A 26,652-nucleotide genomic window follows, 5' to 3' on the forward strand; every position below is an offset into this window, starting at 1 on the left:
TTGTGCGTGAGAGCGGCGAGCGACGCCTTCGAGCGACGAAGTGGGCCATCGCGCGAGCAGATCGCTCGTTCTTGTCGCGCGATCGCTTGGTTCTGGAAATCTAGAATTCGTCGCTCGTCGCCCGGAAGTGCTATGAGCTACGAGCCAATGGCGCGAAGCCGGAACAGGATGTAGATCAGTCAATTACTACCGGTTGTCGCATGGAACGAGCAAATGACTAAATTTTGATACGTGCTAGGATAAAGAAACCTACTGCAAGACCTTCAGAAATATTTTATGCTGCTCTGTACAAAAAAAAAAAGAAAAGACAATAAAAAAAAGCCCTATAGTATTAGACTGTGCGTCACGCAAGTTTCGGTGCGTATTTGCTGCCCTGATACCGGCAACACCGGAGAGACGTCGCTCAAAGTCGTCGCTCGCGAGGATTTCGACTTGTAGGCGACGAGTGGGCGCGACAGCAGACTTCATCGCGTGGCTTGGCGCCGTCTCGCGCAAGATCACTTCCGTGAGGTTTATACTTCAATAAAATGGATGTCGCAGCGTCATGTAAACATGCACGGTGAGAGGAACATGCCAAGGAGACTTGGCCATTCCTCCTAGGCAGACAGTAACTTGTTCTTCGTCATGTTGCTTCGCATCATGGCAGTATAAGCGACGCAGATAAATATGCATACCCGAACGGAATGCGAGAACGTTCGTGTATCGAGCTCTGAGTGCGCGCGCATTAAAGGACCTCGGGCGGTCAAAATTTATGCGTAGACGTTTACTAACCATAGCGTTTCTCATGTGTTGTTTTGGAGCGTTAAATGCCATCACTTAAATATCACTAAGTGAAACTCGTATGGTTTTTCGCTAAAAACAGTCCATTCTTGTAATCCTTGGGTCACATGCCCTTTGGCTTCTCCAGCCCTCGCGTCCGCTTTCAACCGACTGGTTTGCCAGCAGCAATTACCCCCGTCGCTTATTTCGTTGATTACATATACATGTTCAAACGCGCCTGAGGGTAAAAGAAGTCGCACCATTAGAGACCCACGGCCTCACGGAGAGCCGCAGAAGAGTACAGCTAAGCGTCTTGTAAAACGTATACGCTACTTCGTCATCTACAAGCCCGTCCGCGTGACGCCTGCGATCTCCACACTTGGTGGGCCGCACGCATTCTCCGTAATAGCGGCAATATGTTTACCACGAATATACTTGTGCGTGTACTATTTTTCTCTTATTCCGGAGCCGTTACTGGCAAGTTGAAAGTTAACAGGCCTGCTAAACAATGTTCGGTTCACCGAATGGTTTCGTGACGCCGCATTTCCTGGCCACCTCGCGAGGGGAGCGCATATGGGCGCACACGCGCGCTGTCGCAGGCGTTGCAGCGGCCACCGTGCCGCCACCTCCTCACCGCTGCTGGCGGAGAGGGAAGGTGAGTTCGCACCCACGGCTCCTGGGCGGCCGAGCACGACTTGGAGCCGGATCCTCGCGGTAGCGCCGAGGCGCGAAGGGCCGCGCCGCGTTGCGCATTCAGCTGCCTCTCCCCGCCCTCCCGTCGCACCGCGTTCTAATTTTCCAATTAGTTCGATGCCGCAGCGCTGTTGACGAACGACGCAGGAAGCGAGTGATTACAGGCGACGCCGCTGGGGATCACAGCAGGAACAAGCTGCCAACAAGCGGCCACGAGGCGTCTTTAACTGCCGTGAAAATGAGAGGCTCTTGGTCCGGCCCGGCCGCTGCCGCAAATTGTATCCGTAGGGAGCGGGGGCCGCCCGGGGTCGGCTGCTAACCGTTGCATTAGGGCGCCGCCGGTGCGTCGTGCTGCTCCGAGCAGGGCGCCCGCGAATCGCGATGCCGCCGCCTAATTGGCCGCCGCCGCTTTCTCCCGCTGCAGCAGGAGCCGCGCCGTCGCGGCTGTCATCGCACTCTCGCGCGACACCGCGTGCTTCCCGGATACTCGCGACCCTCCTCGCGGTGATATAGCGGAGGAAAGCGTGATACACCGCTCTGTCTGGCGACCGAAAATTGGCCGGCCACACTGTCGCGTTGAAAGGTGAAGCCACTATATTCGCACGCTTGCCTAATCAGCCGGAGGTTTCGGCTGCTTCTGCAACGCCTTTGCCTTAATGGAGTCGACGGTGTCGATGAGCCGCCAGTAACCGGAGGAGGGAATAGAGGGTAATTTTGCTCTGAAACGCGCTGTCGCCAGTACTACCTGTTTGCACTGGACGGTGACCGCGCGCGCGTCTCGCATGATAACTTATTGAACCTCGTGGCACCTGGTCTCGCATGTGTAACTGGTAACAGAGCTGACTGGAGGAAGCCGCCTTGCTGAAGACATCTTACAGGCTCGTAAGTGAAGTGAACATAATAAACCGGTCAGCGTTTTCGAGCACATTGTATGATTGATTGTAGTTTTTCCCAAGCCTGTGAAATCCGTGCTCTGACGTACGTCGCCATCGAAGGAATAGACCATCATAACAAATACTACCGCAAATAAATAAAAAAATAAAAAATGGACGTCACACCAGGTAGCAACAAAAGTTTAACACGTTCTGACTGACGAAAAATGTATGACTAAACCGACGATGTAGGCAACATAGTGAACATTTATTGCAGGGTTGTCACAACTTGGGGGAGAAGAAACTCCTTTTGAAGTTGCCAGTTTGGCTCCTTGCTGCTATAATTTTCTATCTCATAACAAGCAACGCCTCCATGGTGTGTAAATATTCAACGCTCCAACAACCAGCCCCCGTGTCGGCTTTAGCAGACCAAAGGACTTTCAAAGGCTGCCGTTTCTTCACTTGTTAACTGTGCGATTGATTTTACGAGAGGCGAATATATGACCTGTATATTGTTTTATATCAGGCAAAGCATGAACAGGGACACGGATACCAAGCATTTTGCACAGGTTTACGGAAACGACATCCGGATTTCCTCTCAACTCCGAGGAACAGAACTCGCAGTGTTTCTCATACTCCGTCAAACGCATTGTCCAAATAATTTCCTTTATGAAAAACTAAACAAAACGGAAAACAAATATTGTGTCACTTTTCAGAGAAGCTCAGAAAAACGCAAGTCGACAATGTAATTTGATGAAGTGCATCCACGACGACGGCGACAAGAACGACAGTAAATCAAACTGAAGCACGAGCGACGCAGAAATAAGACATGTCATAAGGGGCTAGTTTCGTGGTTACCTAATTGGACTGCACAGTTGTGTTAAGAGAGCAACAAGAATAAGGATGACTACGACAATAATGATTAAAGTGCTTGTTTTATTTTTGTTTTGTTTTTACAGCAAAACTTTCTTCATCGCTGAAAGGCAGTGAGAACTACGTGTAGCATTTATTGGCACCTTATTAAAAAACTTTTTGCGTGGCTGCAAGGTTCTCGCATTCTTGGTGTGACCACCAAGCAGCAAATCCGCAACTGCGCAGGAATGTCATTATGTTTACACGCGGTAATCTCCTAATGCGAACGCTATCCAGTGAGTAGTCGTATACATGATGCTGACACTGGCCCATAGTGGCATCTGATTTGAGTCATTGGATAATGCTGCATGACTCGTCACGTGTGAAAATGTTTAATCGGTTTTCTTTTTTATTTACACAACATCGTACCAGCAATCATAGGTTCTGGTGTAGCACTCGCATTTTTCTTAGTGCAATGACATAAAAAAAGAAATCTCAGTGGTTGAGGTTTTAGACTGTTGTGAAATTTTGATTCGAAGAATCGCCATGAAGCGTTCCTATCAGTTTATTGTTTATATATATCTCATCATATCAGTTCCTGTCAGTTATACGTATATATGCCATAGATAGTTAGGCATTCACTCCTTCAGCTCGCGCCATGGCAGGAAGTCCTGACGAAAAAAAAAAGAAACATAAATAGAATAACGCACGCGGAGGCTTATGTGGAATATGCCTCACATGCGAGGCTTTTCAGTCGGCGGATGGGAAATGGAAAAAAGAAGAGAAGAGCTTGGCTTCATCCATGTGTGCTGGTTTGCCGTGGTCGTTCCGAATCACGCGGGCGACGCCGGAACAGTCGAACGAAGTCGCCGTGCGCTTCACAGCGAGGGCCCGCTCGGCGAGGCGCGTGCATTGTCTTACCGCGAGGGTAATTGGAATGGACCCGGTCTCACGCGGCGCGCGTCACGGGCGGACCTTATCTGCTTCCGATCTGCCATGCGGCGGCCTCCCGTTGCCTCCTGGTGATTGTTTTTCCTCGCAAACAAAACGGCCGCACTCCTTTTTGAGACACTTGAGATGAAGGACCACGTTTCCTTCGTGCCATTTTCGCTCCGTATTTGCCGCAAACAGCGGCGGCGGGGCGAGAATCCGCCACCGACACAATAATGAAAGGAATGTTACTGGACAAACAACCTGCCATGTCATTCTCGGCGCCGGAAGCTGCCGGACTTGGGCTTTTTTGTTTGCCCTTGCCAAAGAGTGCGCTCCGGTCCTAGTCCATACTTCACGTCTGCGGCGCAGAAACGATTCCTGGAGAATGTCATTTCCCCTCCCCCCTTCCCTTTCCACTCTCCCGGGTGCCATCACGCCTGTGTGCCTACAGCAACAGCGGCAGCCGCGCTCTCGGCAAATGCCGCGCAAGAACGTCTGCTCTTCGCGTCGCTGCGCGTCGTTAGTCAAACGCGCGTACAGTGCCGCCTGTGAGGCACCGCCCACGAAGTTAGTATTTGGTGGTTGCGTATTCGTAAGGCCCTCAACAGTTAACACGCTAAATTTGCTCCGGGTCCCAAAGCACACTCCGCGCACGGCGTGTTGTACTGTACTAGAGCGCAATGTACAGCTTGTTGTCGTCATGTGCGCATGCAGTTACAACAAACAGCTACGAGAGCGCTGTGACATCACTACAGTCCCAGTCCCGTCCGCACTCGCTCGTAATCTTCTCATAACTGTGGCCTCACTGCACCATCTCGCTTGCTCGATCGGGAGGCAATCTCTGAAACAGCAAGCAAGAAGTTTGCTGTGACGTGTTAGAAGCAGCAAGTATGATTGGGCGCAGGTAGTTGGTGGAGCAAAGGGTGCACCCGCCTCTCGAAGGCATACGCGGTCCCCACCAGTGATTCTGGTAAATCGTCGCGGCGCGTGAGAAGCACCTGCTCAAGGCCGCAGATACTGCGCCGCGTTTTGGTGTTGTGAAGGCATGTGTCCTAACATTCGCAGTTTCTGCATTGCTATATAGTTCATGTGTGGACCCTTTCCAGCAGTGGCGCAGGTTAAGCACCTATAGCCACTATAGTAGAGATACAGGTTTTTGAAGGAAATATGAAAATTCTGCTGGCGTGCACACATAACCACATGCTACTCTGCGTGCGTTGAGGATTCGGGGACAAAACAGCCAGAGGAGGAGGAGGAGGAGGAGGAGGAATACGGCAGGAAATAAAAACAAAGAAATTAGAGGAAAATATCATGCTACGCCTAATGGTAAAACAACAAAATGGTGGTGCAGATGAAGACCTTTTAGGGCTTGTCAATTAAGCCAAATGAATGAGAATACGAAATTTAAAGCTTGTCGTCGCTTTGAAGGAGAAATCATGGCACCATAGTATTCTTACTAAGTCTAGCACTGGTGGCTTTTGTGAGATTGAGTCCATTGCATTTAAATAGGACGAGCTAATGACAATGGCTGGTAGTTAGTCCAAGACGGAATGTGCTGAACTGGGCTGTTTGGCGCATGTTTTGAAGGGAATTGAACAGCTAAATAGACGGGATGTTTATGAAGACGCTACCATGGCAGGCTTTCGTTGGGGCCATTCCTTAATTGATAGCGTCATTGACCTCACAAGGTATGTGCAACATGAGAAAAGGTGTAAGCGCATATCAGTTGCGCTCTTTCTCGACTCTTTCTCTTGAAAGGCACATATGGCAACGTAGCACATGATGCCATCATCAACCCCCTGGAGATTATTGGAACAGGTGGCCGCATGCTTCGTTGGTTATCCGTCTGCATAACTCACCGCTCTCTTTTTTATTTCGTGAAAACAAGATGGCGCCACAGCTGACCATTACACGCACTACGGCGTGCCTCAGGTAGGAGTATTGAGTCCCACGTTGTTCATTGTGACACTCATTGGAGTTGCTGAAGTTTTACGTCGAACAATCTGCCTCTCGATATACGCAGATGACATTTGCCTTTGGACTTCTGTGGTTGGTTACTCGCCTTCAGGTGCGCGCGCGATTGCAGCGGGCAGCAACATTGACATCGGCGTACCTTCAAACACAAAGCTTGACTGTATCGACTGAGACATGGGCATTGGTTGCATTCACACGTAAACCTATGACACCATACCCAGTCTCCATTAATGGACACCCTATCACCTACGGAAAGACCCATCGATTTTTGGGTGTAATAATCGACTGAAATCTTTCAGGGAGCCCTCATTGCACGTACCTGAAGAAAAAAACTGTTGTCGATTGCCCAGGTACTGAGATTCATGTGCGGCAAAACATGGGGTACATCTGTACGCGCCATGATTCAGTTGTACAGAGCTCTATTGCTAGGGTATCTACGCCACAACCTTCTTACGTGCAAGACAAATATGCGCTCATCGGAGAGCTTACAGGGTTAAGCATTGTGAACGTGTTTAGGAATTCCTCGCTGGGCGTCAACAGCTGCAACGATCAGGCTCGCCAAAAATTATCCCACCCAAACATGCGCGGCTGTGGATTGTCTCAGGACGCATATCTGTCATCTTTCCCGCGTCCCCGATCATCACTTGGCGTTCTTGCCATCGCAGAGACCTCGTGCCACGTTTTCTGAAGTTATCATCACCCATAAAGATTGTCTTCTATCAGGATACACACCAGCAGCAAAGCCTTCATTCCCGTTGTGCTGTCTTCAACAGCCTCAGGTGCGCCTAAGTATTCCGGGTGTCAAGAAGGCCAATCGCCCTAAAATAGCCCAGAAACAGACGACGCTGCTATTAACGAATGAGACATACGGGGACCGAATGTCTCATTCGTCCCCGTATGGTAGATGAAACCGAACCATCTATACAGATGGTTCGGTTTCATCTACCAGTTTTCAGGTACCGTTGTCATTCCGGCTACGAAAACTACAATAAAATTCAAACTGTCACACATGACAACAACGGCGGCGGAGCTTGCTGCCCTGCATGCTGCTGTCAAATACCTCCTGCAGGAGACACCTCGGAAATGAGTAATCTTTTGCCCCTCTAAGGCAGCACTTCAGAGTCTGCATTCTGCCCTACATCACAAGACTCATGAGTAGCTGGCATATGAAAAAAGAAAATGCCACCATTAAGCTATCGCTAAAGGGCATGAAATTATATTCCAGTGGCTACCTGGACATACCGGCATTGCTGGTAATGACCTCGCCGACGAAGCCACCCAGTCTGCCCATCTGCATGCCAGAGCAGTTCCAATCCCCTTGTCAAGAACCGACGCTGCAAGAAAGCTTGATTCAGTGGCTAAAGCTATGACTCACAAATATTGGTCTTCTCCCAACCTCCCGAAATGTCATATTCATAGACTTGATCCATCCCGAAAGCTGCAAGTGCTATCAAGATTTTCCCGCTCCGAGGCGACAATATTGTGCCGCCTCTGGCTCGGAGTGGCATTTACTAACGCCTACTCGTTCCGCATCGGAATGGGGGATACGCTCATGTGCGACACTTGTGGAACTACAGAAACGATTGAATACATCTTGTGCCTCTGTCCCCGGTACGACGTCATGTGTGAACATCTCCGGACTGCATTGAACCAGCTGAACTGTAGGCCATTTTCGGAAATTAAGATCCTTGGATCATGGCCATACGCATCGATGGCACAGAAAGCCACGAAAACGTTATTTCAGTATACTTCAAGTCGACCGGTCTTGGCAACAGTTTGTAGACTCGGTGCGAAATTTCAAATTTGCGCGAAACTGTGCTCTCTCTCTCCTCTTTCTCTTTTCATCTCTATACTCCCTGTCCCCAGTGCAGGGTAGCAAACACGACGTGCGTCTGGTTAACCTCCCTGCCTTTTCTCTCGTCTATTTCTCTCTCTCTTTCTCTCTCTGTCGTCTTCACTACGTCCCGTCTTTTGCGCGGTTCTACTCCCTCCATGAGGGAAAACTTGCTATTGGTGAATATCTATCAGGAAAAGCCGACAATATACTCAAGCTGACAAGGCTAATGTGGGCGTCTACCTTGACGGCGGGTCAATCGAGAGGACGTAGTAATACTGATAAGGCGGCAGACTTCGCAAGCGATCCCTTTACGCGTGGACGTATTTCTTCGCCATTTCTTATCCGTTCGCTTTTGTAAGAGGTATTTCCTCGGGATATCGTAAACGGAGACCTTCGCGGGCTGCTAAATTGTCATTTTCAATTCCCCATATATAACACCTTCAATCACAGCACGCGACTTATTTTTGCCATTTCGTGAAGTGGTGTCAATGAATAGACTACGAACATTAAGCTTAGAGTAAATTGAATATTCTGCTTACCTACAGCTCCTCGCTTTTATTTCTGAGTTAAATGTATCGCTACAGAGGACCCCTTTGGTGAAGGCACTACCGTCTTTCAAGGATCATTTGACGTGGGGTGTTTCGGTACCAATTGCGAAATATTTTTTCCCCGTTGACACGGGGATTTATTTAATTTAGTGTAATCAATACAGTACAGCATGCATGATCTGAAGTTTTATAGAAGGAGGTCCTGAAGAAAAAAAACCGTCAGGGGGACCTCCTAATAGAATATGTTCAAGTACGATGCATAATTAGCAGACAAGTGGAAATAGATATGAAACATTATACAATAGCAAGAATGAAACATAACAGGGATAGTGTGCCTAAAAAGCATGCCAGAGCACGGAATGAATAAACAGAAAAGGCAAAAATAAAAATATAGTATAATTACAACTGTGTGTTCTTTTAAAGGACAGTAACAGAAGTGAAAATAATTGTAGTTCAATTAATAAAAACATTATTTAGAGCACTACGAGCGCTTTCGATCACGTTATAGTAATGCTGCCCGCCAATTTAATAACCTCTGCATGTAATTCGCGTGAGTGATTTAATTATCTATTACAATAAATATATATATTACTGTGTAATTGGGGTTACTCGCTATAAGATGCCCAAAAAGTCATTCTACCACCTTGACTTGCTTTCAATGAAGTTTCCAGAACCATGGCATAAAATTATGCAGATTTCACACATTATTGACAGTCAATCAAATTTTGTGACTGAAGGGGCTAATGTCCAGAAAACCACTGAAATATGACAGCCGCCAAGTAGCAAGAAAGTTGAGCGCTTTCAGGACATATGGACTCAACAAATGCCTTTCGTGACCGCGAAGCGTGTATTCAGCCGTTGCAAATGTGCTGCACAGGAAACGGACACGTGGGCGTTTTTGCAAGAAAGAACGAGGCTGCTTCTCGTTGCAGGAGTAAAAATTTTGTATCGAGGCACGACGAGCAAGATGCTTTATCTTATCTCTTCAAGTACCCTCGTAGTATCCACATTATCGAGCAGCGAGGAGTGAGGCATTTGTAGGTCAGCGTGCATATTGATGACCTGGATGTCAGGAATTTCGCGCTAAAGTAGGGCCACCGAGAGATTTTGCCTCCGCGGTCAATCCTGATAAATGTTTCACAATTGGTACAGAAACGCTGTCTCACGTCCGTTACACGGTGTCTAAGAAATGGCTCCTTGCTTGGAAAAAGATACCACATATTTCTTAGCAAAAGTGAAAGCTCTTCCATTACTTTCCTTGCTGCTTTCAGTTATTACGCCATTTCGCAGTTTCAACTCCTGAAATGGTTACAAATACGCATGCTTTAGTTATAGAAAAGTTGCCTTTGCATTGTGCTGTCAGCGAATGAGCCGTTTCACACTGCGAAACTGGTGTGGTAATTTCAACTATTGACGAAATATTTTCCATCTGAGCTTTCTATCCAGTAGAGTTCTCCCCACGTGAACACTAAACATGCGTTTTTTGAACAGTTGGTGGGGCCAAATTGATTCTTAGTTTAATGCCGGAGCACAGATTCGCTTGCTGTCAGCAATGACAGCACTGGATTGATTTCAACCACTTGGAGTTCTTCTAACGGGCACCTAACATGAGAGTTATTGCATGGCGTCCCATCTAATGCAGCCAGCCACCGCTACCGGGAATCGAGCCAACAACCTCGTACTCATCAGCACAACGCCAAAGCCACTTAGCCAACACGGTGGTTCGTTCGTATTTGGAATGTGGAACAAATAATGGAAAGCCGTCGTTTCTTCTGCTATCCATGGTCACAGATAAAAATAGCACTGCAACAACGTCCATTGAGCTCGCTATTGTGTACGCAAAATAGCACCCGTCTTCTTCCACAGCTGGCTCCGATGCCGATCCTCATGCCAAAAAAGGCAAAGTTAATTAAGATGGAATTATTACAGGCATTCAAACCCACGACTTTCGATGGGATTCGAACCCTCGAGCTTATGTGGAAGTTGAACCCACGAACTTTGGTGTCAAGGCGAAGTTAATTAAGGCACAGGTAAATAATAGATAGTTAATTAATATACTCTAACTCACAATAGTGTCAATTAGGGCATAATTAAGACACAGTTAAACAAGGTAGCTTCAATTAAGGCACTCGAACCCACCATCTTTGTTGGGAGAAAACAAGCAATAAGTAACAACGCCTTCGAATGAGAATGTCAAGTAATTTAATGAATGTGTCTTGAGCGCGCAGGCTTTCGCCCTCACCCTCTTTGGCGTATGCTAAAGTGACTGTCAATTCTTTTTTCTATTGCTATCTCAACGTATTTATACAGTTTCCTACGTCCAAGGCTCGCGATGTGTAGTGCCAACACCTCCTATATACTTCACAAGGCCGGCGCCCAAAATTCTCACGTCACAACCCGCCGGCCGACAGCGCAGCTCCAGCGGCAGCGAACTCGCTCTGCTTTCAACGCGGTCACTTCGCTTGGCTGTTCGTTGCTGCCGCTGAAAACGCGGTGTCTTCTTTGTGTGTTGTGCTGCGCGTGTGCTGCGTCTGCAGCGATTGCCGTGGATATTCGTTCTCATTGTCATGTCTGACGGCACGCGCGATGCCGAACACGTGTTATGCGCTGCTATGCACCGGCAATTTCGATACTGGGAGAAAGGAGCAAGTCTTTTCTTCCCCCAACGATGAGGACACGCGAACGAAGTGGTTGCGCGCCATTCCCCGAAAGGATTTCACATCAACTGCATATGCTAAGGTAAAACTTTTATATCAATTGTATTCATGCTGCTATTCTTCCTCAGCATGCATTTTTGTTTCTAGGTGAATGTAATTCGTGTCCGTGCAGTTAGCAAACGATACAAAGCGTTGCGAACTTAACGCATTCGTCACGTCGCATTGTTTATTATCGCCGTTTTTTTCTGTATGCAAGCGAATGTTTTTATGAAACACAGAATCTTATCTGCGCAGGTATCGTGTAGCAGTTAGCGAGTTTGCTAGCAAGCTGCGCGGCAAACATAATTTCAAGCATCCTTTGCAAGCAAAGGAATGAACTTGCACGTATTTCATAAGAGAGCGCAAAAAAAAAAAAGGGGGGGGCAAGCTCGCATCTTTACTGAGGACTGAATATTGGCAATCGACTCTCTTGCAAGGTTAAATTGCATCTTTGATGCATTTTGGTTGTTGAAAAAGAGTCACTGCGAATTTGATGTACTTACTGCTTTTTTCTGACTTGTTTGCTTGCGTTATTTGTATTGTGTGCTGTTGACGGCAACTAAATGCTGAGCTTATTGTATACAGTCGAGTGCACTCATATTTTAACTCTATATAGAATGTTTCTTTCTTCTCAGCTCTCGGGATCGATGCACTCTATGTGAACACTACTATGTCGAGGTATAGTGTCTAAAATTGAACGCATTTGAATATTACTCTGACAAATTGATAACTGGACATCGTGCGTTAAGTAATGACTATGCATCTAACTTACATTGCGTATACTTGTGAATGTTTTGGATAAGTTCAGATCCTCACTCCCTATCTGAACAGCCTTGTGTATGACTTAAACAATGAAGTAATTGGAATTGAATATGATATAGAGGAACATTGCATTTTAGGGCACTCATTTTTTGGTGCTTGATTTGCAAATTGTGCCGTTTTGAATACTCTCGTTGTACTATGTTGATGTTATTGTAACTAAAGCATTGTGAATAATCGAAATTAACGCTACGCAATGCGGTTGCGATATGAGTGTATATTAACGAATGGGTTGATTATTCCGATAGTTAACAATGTCATTGTTAAAAACTACCCCCAGAGAACGCCGCCCGGTTTCAGTCAAGTGGCTCACGCGTCTTAATGCTGCAAACATCCTCTCCACCTTTCATAATTGAATATCCCAGCCCCACCCGCGCACCCTCCGTGCAAGCGTGAATTGTTTTTTTGTTTTTTTATCGAATGCTAGTGCGGAACACAAGTGAGAGATTGAATTGCTTGTAAAGAGAAAAAAGAATATGAAACCGGACGGTATCACGCATTCAATGCATAAGTCGCAACGCACCGCGCTCGAGCAGGAGCGAGCCCGCCGGCGAAATGTGACGTAGCCGACGTCATTTCACGTGACTCGCAGGCCTCAAAAGCTGTTTAGGTGGTGTTGGTAGTGCACGTTGAAATACATTCAAAGTCTTTCAAAGCTGGGGTGTCATATTACAGCGTCATAACGTTAGAGACACGTGTCGCCGCGCACTAAAGCTGCACAGATGCTGACCATTTGGCAAACATCGCAAAATACAGGATAGTAGATAAGATACTTCGCAAAGATAACATGTAAAAATAAGTCTTAATACTGCCAGATGTCCGATTACGTCAAACCATCTGACGATTTCCTGCTGTTGCGCGGGGCATACGGGTACTGGGGACTCGTGCTTACCACAGGCATCCGCCAAAATGCGAAAAATAGGTCCACGCCACTTGATGCGGTATCTTGATGAGGCTCGCTTAAATGACGTTGTTGTTGTCGTCGTTGTTGTTGTTGCCGTCGTCGTCGTTGTCGTCGTTGTCGTCGTCGCTGCTGTTGCTGCTGTTGTTGCTGTTGTTACCTCGAAACATGGCTCGTACCCACGAGGGGGATTGGCCGCATCGTATTGATTGAAAAGTATACCCAATAAAGTTCCAAAAGGGGTAAAGTGCGAACAGCCAAAATGAAACATTAGGCAACTAAAGGATAACATAAATCTTGAGAGCGCTCATTTATAAACGTATAAAAAAGAATAAAGTGCACCATGGTCGGTACCCTAGCAGCTTAATGTTCCGGAATCTTCAATGACCTTATGCTGAGCTGTAATCATAGACCTGTGGCTTGTGCCTAATAGACAGACACCAAAGGACAATATGTTATGTGCTGTAAGTGATATACCCAGATTACCAGTTGGAAATGGGATAAACATTCTGCGGCAAGAGAGAAAGAAATGGCCAACAGTTTCTGGTTCGTTGCAAATAGAGCAATTAGTAATAGATAGACCAGATCTATGAGGTAAAAGAGACTACCTGCGCAGAGTTCGGGTCGACGGTGATCCCTGGGTCGGCACGACAGCTTGAAGAAGCGACGATACAAAGCCCAACCAGGGTTTGCGCCGGCGCAGGGCGTAGTTCCAGCACGGTCTACCGACGCCACTGTCACCACCGAGATGGCACTCCGTTTACCAAACTAACGTCGATGGATGGACCTCCCGGGTACCTCAAAGCCCGTAAGTCTTCCTCAACTAGTAAAATTACTCCTCCGCCCCTCTACCGGTCTGATTCGGTCCAATATCACTCCATGCACACTTCATCCATCGCTAAGCCATGCGGCCCGACTCACCATTGCCGAATCAAAAGCACTACATGGCGAAATAGACAACCTGAAGAACCGGGCATTTACCAGCCATTACTCCCACAGCAAATATTTACCTGTACGACAACCACATCACTGTGCACATTTACGAAGCCTCGCCGCACTACGTGTGTCGCGGGGTTCATAACATAGAACCTGGTACCATGACGGAAGAACTCATGCGAGAGTTCAAGGTGCCCGAGTTCAAGATCCTCAGTGCCCGCATGATGGGTCGAACAGCAACCGCAATCCTCACGTTCGAAGGACCATGTTTTCCGTGTAATGTCATCTTTGGCGGCGGAGTATACAGCTGCTACCAGCACCGACCTCGCGCACAGTTCTGCACTACATTCTTCGGCATAGGCCGTCGCGCTGATGTTTGCCCAGACTCTAACATGCCTCGCTGTAGAAACTGCGCACGAATAATCCAGGATCCGGCGCAAGAGCATAAGGTCACGCCATGCTGCCCTAACTGCAATGGGGACTACCCAGCCGACGATCCGCATTGCGAAGTTTGTCGCACCGCCTAGTCGGCGGTGCGGCAAGCCGCACAGCTGATGAGACTGCAGCTCAAGGAGGAAAAGCGCCCCGCCAATGACGAACCCAAGAAGGTCACCATTCAGACCCCTTTGAACAGCCGGAGCAGTGGCAAGAGCCGTTCCCGGAGCCGAAGCGAGCCCCGGAGCCGAAGAAAGTCCCGGAACAGGGCCCCCGAACAAAAACGCAGCACGTCAGCGAATACGCTGGGAGCACGCTCCCAATACAAAAACAACCAACAGCAGAAGGTCATTCAGCCACTCCTCACTTCTCCCCACCGCCCCACTCTTCCCAATCCACACAAAAAAGCACCACAGATAGATAAACCTTACAGGGAAGCTGTAATGAGATCCACGCGTGGGATTTTTCAAGCCCGTCAAAATCAACCGCAATCAACACTGACAGAAGCAGATATAGTCCACACTCGCACCCAGACACATGCGACACGCCCCCGACAAACTACACAGAGCAAATCGATATTGATATGTCCCTTCCCGATCACACGCCATCGATATCGACGCAGGCCCCTATGAAAAAGCTCAAGCGGGATGTTCCAGATGATCAACATAGCACCTCATTTGTAGAAGCGGTGCAAAACCTTCGCGAAGAGCTTAAAGCAGCTCAGAAGTGCGAAATGAAAAGGCAAGCAGAAATTGAAGCAATCCTGAAATCGAAGCTCAACCGCCCACGCTGATCCGCCAGGGGATGGAAGCGATCATGCCCCAAATGCAGGCCCATCTGCAAGCTATTGTTGCCCCGATCACTCAAGCCATCCAGAATCTCTGCCAGTGCATTGGTGCCGTATAACAAAGGGTTGGAACCGGCCACGGCAGCCGCATTTCGATGGGGGTGAAATGCGAAAACACCCGTGTACTTAGATTTAGGTGCACGTTAAAGAACCCCAGGTGGTCGAAATTTCCGGAGTCCCCCACTACGGCGTGCCTCATAATCAGAAAGTGGTTTTGGCACGTAAAACCCCATAATAAAAAAAAAACGAAATAAAGAAGAACATTTAAGCCCGGACCATTTAGTGACGACGATGCGCGCGAGTTAGCAGATTCAATTAAAACGAATCTACTATGTCCGGGGGCCCAAGCAAAGCGGACTTCAGACAAAAAATAATATTAAATTATGGTGTTTTACGTGCCAAAACCACTTTCTGATTATGAGGCCCGAAGTAGTGGAGGACCCCGGAAATTTCGACCACCTGGGGTTCTTTAACGTGCACCTAAATCTAAGCACACGGGTGTTTTCGCATTTCGCCCCCATCGAAATGCGGCTGCCGTGGCCGGGATTCGACCTCGTGCTCAGCAGCCCAACACTATAACCACTGCGCAAGCACGGCGGGTGGATGGACTCAAGACAAACTGCCAGGGAAAGTGTCGAAAATATATTCAGCAGGTGTGACCGATTCTTAGAAGTTGGATGCGTACAGACCGAAAGCGCATCTGCAACAATTATTACTTTAGGTTCCCGTGGACCCAATTTTCTGATGGCAAGGATAATTGTCAGAAATTCTGCAAGAAATATTGGGGTGTAATTAGCAAGACGGAGAGCAAAAGACGAGTTAAGCTGATTGGAAAATATGCCAACTTTGCCATTCTCTAAACTATCTGTTGCGTCTGTAGAAATTAAAAAAAAACGTGAGCAGGAAATTGGCCAAGGTGATATTGAAGGAGACCAAGTATGCGTTCTGGAAGATGTTTTGCGTGTTTTGGGAAAATATCATCAAAAATCAGTTGAACCTTCAACGAATTTTTGTAGAAATCAGGCACGGAAGACTAATTTGAAGTTTTGATAACAGCGCCTGAACAAAAACAGCCTGTGGATGACGATAATGCCGCCAACATTTTTTGAAAAATGAATCGTGAGAAGCCATGAAAACGGATTGTAAACGGCAGAGATTCGTCCTGAAGCTTCAAGGTGAGGATAGTAAGTTGATTAAATCGGGATTCAAGCGGAATAATTCGAGCCTTTACATAAAGTATATTCTTATCCACAAAGCTTGGCAGCCCGAGAAAGAGACGTAGTGATTGCCATTCCAGTATTATTAAATGTCTTAATTTGTATGCTGCACATCCTGAAGAAAGAACACAGCCGAATTCAAGGATGGGGTGAGCGTAAAGTTTATAAATAATAAGTAACGTCGCCCAAAGCATACCTGTGTTTTTATTACCGAACCGGCGCAACAATCCCATTCCACGTTCTCCTTTACTATCATGGGCTTCGATTTTCTGTTGCCAGTTTAGCTGACTGTCATGTGTTATCCCTAAGTACTTCAAAGCTGCAACTAGTGCTATCGACTCATTTCGATAATGAAGAGAAATAAAAACGGGATTTGACAATGGGAACACAAGTAACGAGCATTTATTGACTTTAAGAGAAAAAGACAGTCCGTCCAGCCAGGTCTCGAGTTTAGTCAAATATGATTGTAAAATTTTGTATAACGTATAACTTGACGTTAAGCGCAAGAGAACACGTAGGACAACAGAAGGGGACGCTTAACTTGCTCTCTTGCGCTTAAGCTCAACTTATACAGTACCAGATAACCCACCAGTCTGTTCTTTTGGTATAACGTAATGATGTCCCGCGATCAGGAGAAAGATGCAATGTCATCGGCATAACGATCGAATTGAACATCCTTATGAATTGGGGCAGAAGATAGGCAAGATAATAAATAAAAGCGGAGAAAGCACTGATCTCTGTGGTACGCTTCCCGTCTGGTATATGTACCCGACGTCACCCCATCCTTGAAACAAAAGAATTGTCTACCAGAAAGGAAATATTGTATCCAGGGCATTATATAGTCTGGAATGGCCCATCTTGCTAATATAGAAATTAAAATTCTGTGTTTGACACTGTCATAACCTTTAGAAATATCTAAAGTTACTAATGCTGAGACATCTCCTGATAGTCTTAAAGTCGAATGCAGCTTTCTAAATCTACATTAACCGACCATATTGGATATTTCGGCCTAAATACTATTTGTCTCGAGCACAGAGTACCATGAGAAGAAGTAAAGTAATTGAGCCAGACATGGATCACTTTTTCAATTGTTTTGACTAGATTATATGTAAGGGAAATTGGCCGAATGTTGTCCAAGACATACCGAGGTTTTGATTTTTAAGTGACAGTACAATTTTTGCACATTTTCAAAAGTTCAGAATATATTTATACTGTAGGGAACAGTTAATTATATTTAAAAGCTTATTGGGAAAAGTGTTAAACAATCGCTTAATGATAGCAATTGTTATACGGTCTGGTCCAGGTGCCGATTGATGTGCAGTTAAGATGACATCGGATAATTACGTCATGGTAACTTCTACAAACTCTGATGTCGAGCTTTTAAACCACCTAGGTCTAGGACACTGCGAAGGAAAGCGTACTTCAAGTCCTTTCGCGATAACATCTAGCGACTCCGCTGCTTCTTTGAGGGATAGAACAGTAGAATGTGACCACAAGGACTGTTGAAAAGATGTCTTGCTCCGTAAAAACCTCAAAAGTGTCAATCTTCTATCTGGTTTTGACAAATATTATTGAAGTCTGTTTTTGTCTTCATTTATAGCTATTGCCATAGTTTGTTTAAATACAGCTGACTAGAAGTAACAGTTAATCCAATTTTTTGGTGAATGATTATGTTGGAGACATTTCCACGCTGCTTTTCTTCGCCCATAATCACGTCTGTATACTTCATTTCACCTCCCTGGCTAACTTCCCTGTTTTTCCGTCTATTCCTGCTTTCTGCTCCCTTCATTCCACCAAGAGGAGTTTGACGGTGAGCTGCCAGACATAACCGTGAACTCTGCGGGCTGAATAGCAGAATTTAAAAGCGATACCACTGAGTCAGCACTCCGTTGTTCATCACAAGTGGTCAGCGATAATAATCTTGAATTTAGAGTCAATTTATAAACTTTATAATTAACGAGCCCTCTTTGCCGTGCGATAGGTGCCGGACGTGAAAGCATAATTTCAAATTTAATGGATAAGTGATCACTACTTGTTCCATTGTCAAAGGTGTCCCAATATGAAATAGACATCTGAGCAGAAGAGAAAGGCAGGTCTAATGCAATGAGAATCGTCCACGTAGAAAAGTAATACAACCTGAACTGTAGCATTGAAAATTGTTATCATGCACTCAATTCCACCGCCGCTTTCCGCAAACATCGGTTTACCTTCCCCAAGAAGTGTAGTGACAATTAAAATCTCCTGCCAGGAGCATCGGATTTGAACAATTTCGGGAGAGCGAGTCCAGGTGAGCAGTGCGCCTGACTGCGCTCGGCAAGTACACGTTAAGCACTGTAAGCGCAGCGCAACCAGGCAATAAAAAACCTCACCCTAAAATTTGGCAGTCTGAGCAGACATATTCAAAAGTGACAGTTGCATTATGATGCATTTTTGGATGAAACCAATTCTGGCAGCCCACCACCACTGCCCGGGCGATCTAAACGAAATGTTCGAAGATTATAAATAGTAAATCATTGACCTGATGAAAACCATTACTCGTGATGTAAAATAATATCTGAAATCAGTTTGTGTACTAGACAAAGAAGACCAACGTAACCGGAGGATACAGAGCGGCAATTCCATTCATTGAAGGACTATTACTGATGTCATGACGATCCTAGTATGTATGGCTCAACAGCAGAGCGCAACGCATCCTGCTCGTGGTATGGACTGTTTCTTTTTTTCCTTTTCTCGGCCTAGATTTACGAGAATCAGTGGGAGGAAGAGGGGAACTTTTACGCTATTCTGCTGATGGTCCCAAGTCTCATGTCTATAAATGAGTGGCTGGGCCCCGCAGTTGCTCCGCGTGACTGTGAAACTTTGCTTCATTCGAATGTTGCGCAGAAATACTAGTTAAAAGGGGGGCAGCAGCAGCAGAGTACGATTGACGGAGGCTGTTGAATTTCGCAGGTATCTCAGTATACCTATCAGGTATACCTTCGGCAAACGTGATAAAGAGCCGCTCTATAACTATTGGCATTGCCTTGTCAATAGCTGCGACTACTGCGGACGAAACCGTGGCTTCTAGATATGCGGACTAACTGGACGCAGCGGCTGCGTATCCGACATCCCGCTCTTTAATCGCTGCTATTGCTTCCGCACGGGAACAATGGCGTCTGTCCGCAACCTCAAGCATCTGCATCCGATGGCATAGCGCGGGACAGTTACTGCCCGCAGCACTAGGTGTTCCATCGCACAAGCAACGCCTTGGTGCATCTACATTGCAGTCTGATTTGGAGCGAGAGCCACCACAATTACAGCGTCTCACTGCAGGTCTGCAGACATTAGTACGGTGTCCATATATCCAGCAGTTTCGGCACTGCAGTGGTCGAGGTGTCAAGTTTTCTGCGCGTAATAAATATGGTCATGCCTTCACTTCAGACGGGCGCGCTGAGCCAGCGAACGAGACAGTTACGCTCTCAGTTGGAACACGAGTATCACCCACTGACTTATTGCGTCTGTCGACAGAAACAACGTCAGCCGGAGAGAGTATATTTAAGAACGCCAAAAGAGTGACATTGGTGGGTACCCCACGAACAATGCCGCGCATATGCCAGAAGAGGAGGCACGAAAGCGCGAACTGCGATGTTAGCGAATCGCGTGCAGTCAAGCAAATCACCGAGGCACCCATTTGACGATTTACAGAGGATGTCCGTAATGCCAAAACGCCTCACCTTCGAGAAGAAAATGTCTGGTTATACTGCGCAGCTCATCCTTGAAAGTTTCGGAATCGCTCGACAGAATAGATCCTCCATCTGTAGCAACGAGAGCCACGGGCAAGGGGCTCATTCTGTTCCAAAGAAAACACGCCAGGGGTACTGACTCAGTAGGGCGGCTAGCCGACCAGGGCGAGCCCTGGCCGGGACCGGAGAGCGGCATTCACGGTCACAGAAAAAAAAACCACATATAAAACGAACAAAGCACCAGGAGCAGTTAAAATGTGACCAATCCCTTCTCAGGTACGAGAAAAGAGGATCACTTGGCCGCCTGGTACACAAATAGAATCGTCGCGAAGGGTTCCATTCTTTCTTTTTTTTTCTGTGCAACGTTTTGTTGCTTTATTTGTATAGTGTCCACCACCTCGTCATTTAATTTTTTGCCTCATGTAGCCTAATCACTTCCCCATGACAAATTAACCACCCGCTGCGGTAGCTCAGTAGCTATGGTGTTGCGCTGCTGAGCTCGAGGTCGAGAGTTCGATCCCGGCCGCGGTGGCCGCATTTATGAAGGTGTGGAATGAAAAAAACGCACGTTAAAGCACGTGATTTAGGCGCACGGTAAAGAGCCCCAGAGGTTCAAAATTAATCCGGAGTCTTTCACTGCGGCGTACCTCATAATCAGATAGTGGTTTTGGCAAGTAATATCCCAGAATTTTGACAGATTAACCGGCGTGCACGATAAGTATTACATAATTGTCCTGTGCATCTTCAAGTAAGCGCCACTTCGCCACTACCGAGAGCTTTCCAATTTTACAGGTAAAACAGAACGCGACTGCTAATATCTGCCTTTCCCGTCTGTTCATTGCATAGTTCTCAGAGCGGTTTCCTTTTCGCTGAAGTATGACTTGTTGCATCAGCGGTATCCGGTGATCCTTCTGCTCTCCCTACTGCTATCTTTTTTCCTTCTTTATCCCCCCCCCCCCCCCTATTTTTCCCCTTTTGCTTCTTCGTACGGTGTCAAAGTAAATGGAATAGCCAAGTCAGGCGCGGCACCCTAATGCTTTTCCAATGGGCTGGCAGCGAATGGGCCCCGCTGCACCGCGAGGTGCTGGCCTGTGCGACTCCTCCGCCTATTAACTAAACGGGCCACAGAGGCGGGCAACCGTTACGTGTGGCTTGGCCGGCTCTGTGGCGTCCCGACCCGGTGCCCGACGAGGGAGAGAGCCCGCACGTGACTGGGTGCCCCCGCCAGCGACCCCCACGGCGTGAACGACGGCTCGCCCCCCAGGTGCGCGCATTCCTCCCGGTCGGGCCGCTATGGGCGCCCCGCGCGCGCCAGCCAATATTTCTTCGCGCACGCGAGCCGGCCACCGCAACTCGTATGGTGCGCGGCCGCGAAATGACAGCTAGCCGGCTGGTGCTCCCGGAGCCTTTGGGCTTTACCATCTTATACCACTGTGTGAAACGGCGTTCCCTATTCTTCGCAGACTTTGGCACTCGCGGATACTCTCCTCTCGTTCACGAGTGTGGAATACATAATTTATTTTCCTCTCGCCACGTATATCCCTGGCCCACAGCAAGCTTATGGCGTTACCGGTGCTCCGCTTGGCGTCCTGCTGCAGACTGAGGAACAGAGGAGCCTATTGCTTTGTTGCAGCGTCTGCTCTCACGTAGCCCGTAAGCGTATCCTGTAGTATTGGGAGCTCACAGCGTTTCGCTTCTCTTGCGCCGTGTATGCTGAGGCTTGGCCTGGACATCCTGGGGGGGGGGGGGGGAGGGGGGGGCAGCCATGCTAAACGCTCTCGGCATAGGACGGGCTTTTCAACAGAACGAACTCGTCGCTTAAGTTACGTCGATGAACTATAGGTAGCTGACGCGCTCAGTTCACCTGCTATTTTTCATATATAGTTGCGGTAAATACATGCATGGTTCTTGCAGCTTTCTGCGTTAGTTGCTGCAAGGTATCTCTTAGTAAAATCACGCAGGCAGCGTGTGACTTGGGTCTGTGTGAGGACCATGGAGTGGAAATCCTATCGCGTCTCCGGAGTCCTAGCGCTGCGAGTACAGTGAGGGCCGCTTCGACTCTGTCCTTCAAAGGTTTCGGAGTGCCGGGACTCCTCCAGGAGCGCCATCACATGGTCGAAGCGACAGCTCTGATCAAGCGCATCCTGCCGTGGTCGTGGTCTGTGTGCTTTCGACAAAAAACGGACTTAGGTCATCGGCATTTCATATCGCAGTGGCCGCAGAAGTCAAAATGTTTTGCCCCAATTACCTGGAGTCGAATATTCAAGCATTGCTTTTTCCCCTTATCTAGGTAAGCCACCCATTGTGTTGCTTCCCTTTTTTTCATTAACGACTTACTTTTTTATCATCATCATCATCATCATCATCATCGTCGTCGTCGTCGTCGTCGTCATCATCATCATCATCATTTATTGACCCTTAAAGAGCCCCTGTTGGGGTATTACATAAGGGGGGAGCATACATAAGAAAACGAAACGTTGAAACAGTCATGACTGAAGAAAAAAAACAAGAACAATAACATTCAGAAGGGTAAAGAAGGTGTAATGAAATGGCAGTCAAACACAAAAAGTAATAACCAATGCACTCAAAAAAGTGCGATGCAGTAAAAATGTCAAATACGTTAAGCATCAATACTCAGAAAGTTCGTTAGTATGTTTCGAAACTTGGTAGGGTTTCAGTTTCAGTTTATTGATGCGATTGAAATTTTGTACAGAAAAAGTAACTCTAGGAGGTCCCATAGTCAAAGACTGGGGAGGGACCTCCAGCTTTCTCAAGCTTTCTTACGTCGCTGCTAGTCGGCATGCAGCGGCGGTGTAGCAGTGTAAAATAGAAGCCCCTACTATGTTAGAGAGGTGCCTATATTTTCTTTCTCACGTTAGCCTTTCCGGCATCTTGAATGCTACGTGGCCGCCAGAAGACACCACATTGCCATCGGTGCGTGGTTGTGGAGGACGATGCGAAGTTGTACAGGCGCTTGCGTTGTTTATCGCCACCCGGGTGTTTCATGCCGACACCTATACATGATTTCTCCTACGTGCTCGCATTGCCGATGAAGCGGCCGCTTCCCTTCCTCTATCGTTTCATTAGCATGGCGATCGTCTGTGCTCCGCCCTGCTAGCCCCGCGAATGGATACAATTGATACACACCAAACATGGCCTCAGTGCTCGCGCTAGATCTTCAGCCATAGTGATTCTATTTGGATGAGCCCAGACACAACGCCGCAGCATATTTGAAATTGTCATAGGGAAGTCGAAAACGTGGAGACATTGTGCAGTATGACATCGCTAGCGCCTGCACGGCCATAACAATCTGTGCAGACGCTATTGGACGGCCGTGCTCCCAAGCGCTCATTCAAGTTGCAGGGGCATGGAGTCCGTAAAGACGCAATCGAATTATCTGCACTGCTGAGAACGGCACCGCTATACGACAGAGTAAACCTTGCACCGTGTGCTTATGTCCTATTCGCAAAACACCATGCAAGCACCGAAGAAGTGGCAGGAGGTAAAAAATTTTCGTCAGATACTGCCGCGCATATTTTTTCCAATAGTCCACGGCCGCAACTAATTTCTTGAGACCTCCGTGGCTGTACGCCATTCCTGCGGCAAGTTTCCGCAAAACAAGCCACTTACGTCCAACAAACAAATGGCGAAATAATCGCGTAAAAGCATGAAATCAATGCAGTAAAATGCTCTTAAAACTTAAATTATGGGGTTTTACGTGCCAAAATCAGTTTCTGATTATGAGGCACGCCGTAGTGGGGGACTCCGGAAATTTGGACCACCTGGGGTTCTTTAACGTGCACCTAAATCTAAGTTCACGGGTGCTTTCGTCCCCACCGAAATGAGGCCGCCGTGGCCGGGATTCCATCCCGCGACTTCGTGATTAGTAGCCCAACACCATAGCCATAGGCAACCACGGCGGGTAAAGTGTTCTTATTAAGTTAAAGGAACGTTTCAGTATTCGGTCCTCATTAGATCGCAAACTTTTTCTCACACTGCGCAACACACTTCAATATGCTAAATCATTTCGCGACTCACTGTACGAAGTGAAAACCAAGTAGATAAAACGAGCGTATCCTTCCCTCTTACAGAAATCACAACGTTCTTGTTCCTTCATCCCACCGCAAGATCGGCACGCTATTATTTATGTTTTTCTATTTCCCCCTTCGGGGCAAGAGTCGCACGAAGCAAATCCCAGGCCGAGCTAGCGAGTGCGGCGAAACCGTTCCGGTTCAGAATCGTTCGGATTAGATATAAATCTCGCCGGTCGAACGCGAGTCGAAATTAAATGAGCATGTTCTGACTCAGCCTCAGAGAACGCCCGCACTCTGCTCGCAGCCGCATGCGAGGCGAAATTTAAGCGGCTGCAGCGCGCTTTTAATTACGGGCAGCGAGTAACCAGGCGCCCTTCTGCGGCCATTACGTCTAATGGCCTAGTGTCGATGCCTATTTAGTGGGCGCCGCTTGACGCGCGGACGAGAAACGGTGTTTGAACAGAAGGACACGCCGCACTCGCACATCGACAAAGGGAGGAGAGTCTTGGGCGCGACGTCGTGCGCTGCGCACCCAGCGGGGGGAATCCGATAACTCAGCCTAACACGCTTAATTGGCAGAAGCGCGCGGCAGTGGCTCTGCCGCAACGGCTCGCAACCGGGCCGCCGCCGCCGTGAGTCGGAACGGCTCAAAAGCCGCGCGGCCGTCCGTGAGCACGGCTCGCGATAAATTTTTCGGCTTTTCTTCAGTGCGAAGTGGGCGGAGAGGCAAAAGAACACGAGCAATCAATTTTATAGCGGAACCTTTCGTCTACTTTTCTTTTTTCTTTTTCTGTGTGTCTATCTTTGTGGCCTTGGGGGGGGGGGGGAAGGGACGACGGTGGAAATGAAAGAACATACGCGCAGACACGCAGCAAAAGAAATGAAACTTGAAATATGGCCGGTTTTCACTTTCAAATGATTCTAAAATTCCCGTGTCTCTCTCTCTCTCTCCTTCTCAATGCTATCTCTTTTAGTTTCCACCCTCCTCTCCCCGCACATTTTTGTTCTTGTTTTCTCTTTCCAGCGGACGTCGTGTGAACGTGTGTGTCGGCGTGCCTCTTTCCCCCTTACCGGCCGGGGTCACGAACGGGGGTCCAAATGGGAGGACGGCTTGCGGCCCGCGCTCTTAATAGCCTCGGGAACCGAAGCACCGGCGGCGGCTGTTGCGGGCCGTATAATCAATCCGGCAATTTGGAAGAAGAAGGCGCCCCGATGTGAAAGGACGTGGGGGCGCAGTTGAGCAGACAAAGGCGACGCGCTGCAGATGAAACGTCGTGCAGATCCGCGTACGTGTTAATTGAGGGGTGCAACACCGGAAGGGCCAGTTTTAATTAATGAAGCGCTGGCGCGAAGTGCCCCTTTTTTTTTCCGCGTCACGAATTTCTCGCGCTGCTCTTGTCTCCGCTAGCACTCTCTCCTCGCATGCACTCGGCGTGGTCCGCAGCGGAGACGGCGCTGAGAAATGCCAAGAGATCGAGCTAGCTGAAGAAAGAGAGAAAAGGGCACGCAGTCAAGGCGCGCGAGCTACGGTAGAAAGTGGTGGCCGTCGATTCACACTTGCAGGAATGAGGGATGCTATCTTCATCTGCGGTTTCGCTTTTTATGACCGTGACCGCGCTTTCCTCTACATAGTACTACAAGAGGTGCGGCTTTTCGTGTCCACAGTACTTCATCTTGGCGTTGCAACCAAAGTGAACTATAATGTGCATGGAAGACACACTTCGTGGTTTCTGCTTGAGAGCGTCATCGAGCCACATTGAGAAGAACTCATGGGAAAAAAAAAATTAATAAACTTTACCTCGAGTTGCCACACCAAACTCAGCTGATGCAATGCATTGACATAACGCTATCTGTCTCACAGGCTTCGCGTCTGATGAACCAGTAATGCACTGGCTGTGGGACTGGCCCAAGCGCCTTACATCCGAAACAATTACGAAAGAGAGGCAGTTTTGTCATCAGGCAGGCTCAGAAAAAAACAATAGACAGTCAAAGAGCATTCGAAGGCATCCCAAAATTGTTTATAACGCACATCAACGCCACCATAAAACTTTACTAAGCATCGGCAACAAAAATCGTCGCTGGTCAGCCCAGTATTGTACTGACTCCGGGATTGGTCCACGTACACCTGTGATCAAAAATATGCCGATCATAGGTTCTGCGAAAAAACTAGTACTTCCTGGATTCCTTGGCATTTATAAACCTAAATTTAAAGACTGCAGTTTAGTTTTGCCATTGCAATCATCGCAATTTACTCGTCAGTTTTATGTCAGTCTCAGTCATCAGGAAATGCAATTTCTTTCGTAGTAATTCGGCATTCTTTCTTATTTTTCACAAAAGCGCAGAAGTATGGGGAGAAATCGGGTTCAATCCGATTTCCATAAAATTTGTTAGGGTGTAAAAATCTAGACTTATTGGATTTTACCCGAAAACGCAGGAGAGAGAGAGAGAGAGGCAGGGAGGTTAACCAGAGGCGAGTTTCCTCTTTGCTACCCTGCACTGGGGTGGGGCATATAGGGGTTGTAAAGACGACAAAGAGCGAGAGGAGAAACGAAAACGCACGACCGTGTGTATATGTAT

At 47.6% G+C, this 26,652-nt stretch overlaps 1 long non-coding RNA gene across 1 annotated transcript; it reads left to right on the forward strand.

Moving 5' to 3' along the window:
- Window positions 1-11,119: 11,119 nt before the first annotated feature.
- On the forward strand, window positions 11,120-25,892 carry LOC140215228 (uncharacterized). The gene is made up of 3 exons (XR_011892171.1): window positions 11,120-11,207; window positions 13,501-13,692; window positions 25,100-25,892. It is a non-coding gene; the product is annotated as an uncharacterized lncRNA (long non-coding RNA).
- The last annotated feature ends 760 nt before the right edge of the window (window positions 25,893-26,652 follow it).

Source organism: Dermacentor andersoni, chromosome 1 (genome assembly GCF_023375885.2).
Source record: "Dermacentor andersoni chromosome 1, qqDerAnde1_hic_scaffold, whole genome shotgun sequence".
Taxonomy (NCBI): domain Eukaryota; kingdom Metazoa; phylum Arthropoda; class Arachnida; order Ixodida; family Ixodidae; genus Dermacentor; species Dermacentor andersoni.